The sequence below is a fragment of the Thunnus thynnus genome, chromosome 11, assembly GCF_963924715.1.
Source record: "Thunnus thynnus chromosome 11, fThuThy2.1, whole genome shotgun sequence".
Classification (NCBI taxonomy): Eukaryota; Metazoa; Chordata; class Actinopteri; order Scombriformes; family Scombridae; genus Thunnus; species Thunnus thynnus.
Genome location: NC_089527.1, coordinates 8,096,338 through 8,103,010, shown reverse-complemented (window position 1 = coordinate 8,103,010; position 6,673 = coordinate 8,096,338). Strand labels below are relative to the sequence as shown.

The following is a 6,673-nucleotide window of genomic DNA, read 5'->3' as shown; positions in this document are numbered from 1 at the left end:
TTGAGAAATCTGTGGTTACCACAGCAGAGTGCCGACACCCACAAAACTTCTCACTTCACTAAACTGAGACTTACTGGTTACTTTTCAGACAATGAATTTATTTTAAAAATATATGTTTTTATGTATTTAAAGGAGTCAGGACTAGCTCCACCTCATCAGCTACAACAGTATAATGCCACTTACACATTAGCAATAATAATCAAATAATGTAATATATGATAAGATACAGTATGACTCACAAAGCAAGTACATTTTAGTTTTATTTAGGGATTCTGAATGGGCTTTTACTTGTAATGGAGTATTTTTACATTGTTGTACTGGCACTTTTATTTAACTTAAGGATCTGAATACTTCTTCCACCACTGATTTCTGATGTTTTAAATATGCTTTCCTTTGTCAGTGGAATGCAGATTGTCACAAACCATCAAACCATGCCCACTTTCATTTCATTTTATGTCAAACTAAGGGCTACTGTATATTTAGCAAAAAAAAAGCCATGACACAAAAAATACCCTGCTGCTGCTTTACACAAAAACCTTTTTGTGTGTGTGGAAGACATGTTCAAATTGACAACTTTGCCCGATTTATGAAAGTAGACAGCATTCGTGCGCCCTGAAGGTGAACAATGTATTTTTATAACAAGGACAAGAAGACACAGTGACTTTGACAATGGCTGCAGAATTTTACAAAATCAATTTTCATCAGAGAATTATGAAATAGAGCCAAAGACATCATCTCATTTATTAAATCTTCCCAGATACACCACAGGAAAAGACTCCAGTCAATTACAGGCATTAAAAAAACTGTATTGGCTAAAAAGGAGGGGAATATAAATATGAATAAATATACAGACCTGAGGCTGAAACCTGCTGGTACTTGGTAATTATTAGAATTCATTCAAATACTAAAAGAAAGACTAATGAGATATAGATCTGAGGTAGACCTTTACTTGATTTTAAAACTTGACTGTGATGAAGGAAGGAGGCTGGCGGAGGCGTCTCTTTAGCACTAATGTGATTTAACTTTATAAAGACTAAAAGCAAGAAAGTGTATTGGAAAATGATATTACAGCCTATTTTCTTACCCCATTTATGATGCTTTGGTATAATAATGATGAATTGTATTTCTCTTTTGTTTGCTCATCATAAAATAGCTTACTGCACTTATAAAAAAATGTTGCTTATTGCATTTTCTGGTTCCTTTTCATCGTGTTTCCTCTCTTCTAGCGTGGTCTAAATGGGAGGGGTGTAGATATTAAAAGACAAATAATTTGAAATAAAAATGAACTGACAAACAATAGTCTCCAAAAGTTTTGTCATAAAATATATAGGTGGCACCTCAAACCTCGCCACTGGTATAAGAAGGTAACGTGTGTTGGCAGTAAAGTTACCAGTCGACACGAAGCAAGTAGCGTTAGCAGTTAGACTGCTGTTTACTGAAGCTGTATGCTGTTTTCTTACAGGGACATGTGCCCATACAAGAATATTGAAAATACCAAAATTGAAAGGATGACATTGACCCTGGAACTGAGGTGAACAATGCCCAGTCAGCAGCAGTGGCAGATGGTCATAATTTACCTGGATGGGGCTGGAGGCACAGAGGGCTTATGCTTACACACTAGCAGTGTTGTCATATATCCTGATGCACTAAATGACTCCAACTACAGAGGACTCTAACATTTACTCAAACACAAATTGAATCAGAAATGAAAACACAATCCATCTAACAGCTCAATTTGGCCACTTACTTGATCTAATTGTCTCTTTTCTCACCAGGCAGAAAGATCATTGTTTATTTAAAGTCAAACATTTAAATCCAACATTAATGAACATTCATTTGTATTTTCCGTAAACATAATAGCTTATATAAATATCCCACAGTTTAGCCTACTGTGTCATCTCGCCATTGACCGTTCCTTTTATTGTCTTGTGTCTTCCATCTGTTGGACTGGAGCAGTGGAGCTGGCAATGACTAATATTGGACCTGATTTAATACTTTATTTGTTAAAAGAGTGGAATAGAGTTTCTGTTTCTCTGATGATAAGCTACTTTTTTTTTTGTTGCTTTTTGGAAATACAAACAATTATAGCCTGCCTTGTTTGGGCTCAGTCAATCACTCATGAATCCCATTGTCTTATTGGTTTGAAGGCCTATTTTACAGCCATTTACTTGTATTAGATAGAGGCTGGATCGAGAAGGTAGTGTTGATTTAAGTGTATTGTAGGGGCGTGCCCGAATACAAATACATTATTCGGCAAAGCACAAATAGTGAGTTTTATACGAATATTTGTTTCATACAAATATTTAAAAAATTATTTGTCGGGGGTGTTCCCCAGAGATAAAGCTGAGCTACTGACACATGCAAAGTGCTCTTAAAGACTCTCCATAACCTGTTGTTCCCCTTCTCCTTTCCACAAAGTTAGGTTGTAAAAAATAGGCAATAAATGAAAAGTGCAAAGTAATAATTGCCTTTGAAGTTACACTTATTGTAACACTTTAATTTCTAAAATTAAAAGTGTAATAAAAACAAAAACAGTTAAGCCTCTTTCCACTTTTATTCAAATACAAATACAGATACAAATCATTTTGCTCCCTCAACAAATACAGATACAAATACAAATACTGGGCTCTCTGCACATCCCTAATATATTGCATGGCAAGGACAGCGGCCATTAGAAAAGAGAATACAAAATAGATTCATATTAAAGTTAATTTCATATTATAAAACTTGCTGACTGAAATAAACTCTGTAGCTTTGAAGAGTCACTAATGCAGCAACAAGGTCAAGACAAGAACCTTGAAGACAAGACCATCTGTGACCACAGCACTAAGCTGTCAGCATCACTACCAGGAATTGAACTCTGGGTCTCTGGGTCTCTGCTGTGGTAGACAGGAACTCTACTCCAGGGCGCAACATCTTTTCCAGTTGGAAAATATGTTGCTGTGTTATTTGAATACAGTTAATCACAAAACTTTTTCCAAGTGAGTCTTGAACTGTTAAATTTTTAGTAGTTACTGTATATTACAGATAATATTTCAACCTTTGTCAGTGTCTCATTTTGTCTTGACTCATTGTCAATAAATGTCATCATTTTATCTACATTTTGGGACTGAAGTATGAAAATCTCCACGATCTTACGCAATGTTTTAATCTGTGAAAAGGAAAAAGGAAATTTATTGGCTAAGGTACAGGAATATAATAAGAGGTAAAAGAACATCCAACTTAGTTACAGAATATTTGACTTTTGACTTCACATTTTATGCACTTGTGATGTGGCTGATCCCTTTGTTTGTATTTGCATATACTGTAGATTTAGACCTTCAAGCGAATTACATTCAGAATGAAAGAGGCACAGTTTCATTCCTGATAGGTTTGGTCTTGTGAGGAGAATGACGTGAGAGGCACAGCAGGCCCGTCAAATATTGACATCAAAGAGCTGTTGAAAAATGTGAAGTTGATTGAATTGTAGCATTTGCCAAAGCCCTTTTTTTGTTCTTGCTAATTAGCTGCCTGGGTTTCCCTACATTATCACATGTTTTCACATTTCTTAGCAACTTGAGAATATGATGTAACATACCATGTGAATTTTTAACATTTTTTTCCATCAGTCAGACCTGTTTAACTATAAAGCAATTGACCATTTACAAAGGAACCCTTTTCATCTCATTAACACAGTGTTATCCCCAAGGACAGCACACATAATACTCCATATTTTTCATTCTTTCTCTTTGTTTCTCACACACCACCACACACACACACACACATACACAAACACCGGTGGGATCAGTGCCTGGGGTCCGAGGGTGTGCATGGGCTGGAGCAGAGAGTTGAGATGCTGCTCAGGGGCCAGTCGTTGGCATCCAGCATGAGATGCAGCAGACCTGCAGCTTGCTGGCTCACGCCCACTTCACACTCTCCCAGTGGCACAGAGGATTAACCCAAGCCCTTCTGTTCTGCCGTTACTTTTCCCCAGCCAAGCTGCTCTCCGGCAAGAAGGCAAACAAAACCAGATTGATACCAGGTTGAGGGAAAAAAGAGTTAACAAACTTCACTCAAATATTAATTCATATTCAAGCAATGGTGTGAAGATAACTCTTTGTTAAAGAGGATATAAAATACACATTTCCACGTCTATATATTTAATCTGGGGCTCTATCGGAATATCTCTGCATGATTTAAAGTTCATAAAACACCTTGTTTATCTTATAGCCCCATAGCACCTGTTTCCTTAAGGTTCCCCTCCCAATGAGCCCATTCTGACCCGATTAGTCAGCTGCCCTTGGCAGACTTCCAGAGGCTATGAAAACAAACAATAGTAGTCAGATTTTACTTCTTTTCTCAAATAGGTAAATGTTCCAGCCCAAATCTGATCCAAAATATCCGAGTTTACAATTCAAACAACCATGGAACAACCATAGCAACATCCTTAGCAACAAAGGCTACAGAACGGACAGCACGTTGAGGGCAATTTAGGGATTTGTTTTTCTAGTCATAGCATTTAATTTACATGACTGTGAAGGACTTGTGACTTCAACCTTGTGTGATATTCTGTTCAGAATAAATACAGTATCTGTATTAGAAAAGCCTCCCTGGAGTTTTTGTCAATATTTAACAACCATTTTAATTTTATTATGCCCTGCAAGGACTGGCTAAAAGCAAAAGGAGACATTACTAACCTCAAGGAGGATATCTGAGGGCTGTCAGATGAACTGCAAAAAAGGACTCTCTTTATTGGCACTGCAGCCACACAGGCCAAAACGATCCCAGCCATGAACTCAGCCATCTTGGATACTATCCTCTGGCACCCCTCGTCACGTCTGGCCCTCCTCCTGTTCCACTCCCAGCTCACAGGCTACCTGGTCAGAGGTGGTAGTTAGATGTGGCAAGACGAGAAGACTCTGAGCTGCCTCGTCTTTGTCCGTAAACCTCTCAAATCCCTATGCCATGCTACCGGCTGATGTCACAGTTCACCCTGCTGATGTCCCTGTGGCTTATGTTGTTCCCGTGGCTAATGCTGCTCCTCCCCATGTGGACAAGTCCTGCTGTAATGGCTGCCCCAGCTGCTGTGGTGGCTGACCCACCTCTTGCTGCCTTTGTCACCGTGGGTCCTGATGGAGTTATCCAACAGGGAAATAGCTCTGTGGCACTGGATAAAACTATATCTAAGAGATCTCGCAGGGTTGAACTCAAACACTAGAACAGGGCAGGTAACTTGAACAGAGTGATAAACTTCAAGGTTGAAATTTGATCCAAGACCACTGATGACTGTTGACTGTACAACCCAGTCAAAAATTATACATTTGTGATCAGAAACTAAAACAGACAGGCATATGTAGGGAGTTCAGAATCAGGTCAAGCACAAAAACAAGATCCAGGGTGTGCCCACAGTTGTGTGTGGCCAGAAACATGTTGTAATAGGTTAAATGATTTTGCAGTGTTAAGGAATTCTGTAGCAAGGGAATTAGAGGGATTATCGAATGTTAAAATAACCTACAATAATGATCTCATCAAATCTGAGAAGAAAGCAGTTTGGAGAAATCTGTAAATAATAAAATACACACTGGGATGTTACACTCAATTTTGAAAATTTAAAAAAATTTTAATAGCTCAAAACTATGAAAAGATCACACAGACACACATTTTAAACGGCAATTTGGCTGCAGACTTTGCTGCTACCTTCAGAGCTCATAATTGTGTTACTCAGTGCAACAATGTAAGAGATATACTGGAGGCTACACAAACAAACCATGCAACAAACTATGAAACAAACAGTAGCAGTAGGATTTCACTACTTTTTCTAGTTTTTTTTACATAAAATACAGTTACAAGTACAGCCGAAATTTGATCCAAAATTTCAGTGGACAAAGCAAACAACACATGAAAAAACTTAGCAACAAAGGCTACAGAATGGACGGCTGTTTATTGTCATGCATGATGAGCTGACATCAGTTCGTCTGCAAGGTAGAAAAAACTGTTTTAGTTTAGAACCTTTGACCATGTTTAGCATAGATATCCAACACCATAACAGTACATAAATAACAGAAAATCACAAAACTCATAATATGTCCCCTTTAATTAAAGAATTTGGCAAGTCGCAAAAATGTTGAAACTGAACATGAAGTGAAATGTTCAGTGACAACTTAGGTCTTTTATTTTTCCACCAAACTTCTGATCTTGCAGTACAATACAGAAAAAAAGTTTGCAATGACTTGAAACACAATGTTAATTAACTTTTAAGCGAGCCACCAAACTGCTTCGGGGCTCTGTTGTCAATATCCTGTGTCTTGTACACCCACCATCCATCCCAACCTCCACCGAGCAACTTCGAGGTGCGATGCAGTGCTTCATTCACTGGAAACAACACTGCCTGAGAACATAATCCAGGTAGCAATTATTTTTTGTGTCTTCATGCATTTGCAGATGCAACGTAATTGGGAAAACAATTTAGACATATATAAACATAATTTCAAGGAGACAGAGTTGGTGGAACCACAAAAATGGTTTTCCTAAGCCTCCAAACAAGATTATGTCAAAATGACATAGTGTGATTTTACATTTTCCTCAAGTGACACTTCTCCTCAATGTGGCAATTTATCAGATTTGATGGGCCTCCATCTGACACAACAACACTTGAATGTTTAAAATTGTTGGACTTCCCCTTTTCCCCTTTTGG

At 38.0% G+C, this 6,673-nt stretch overlaps 1 long non-coding RNA gene across 1 annotated transcript; it reads right to left on the bottom strand.

The window, feature by feature from the left end:
* Positions 1–2,535: 2,535 nt before the first annotated feature.
* LOC137192087 (uncharacterized) lies at positions 2,536–5,034 on the bottom strand. The gene is made up of 2 exons (XR_010930508.1): positions 4,677–5,034; positions 2,536–3,978 (listed from the first exon to the last, which is right to left on the bottom strand). It is a non-coding gene; the product is annotated as an uncharacterized lncRNA (long non-coding RNA).
* Positions 5,035–6,673: the final 1,639 nt, after the last annotated feature.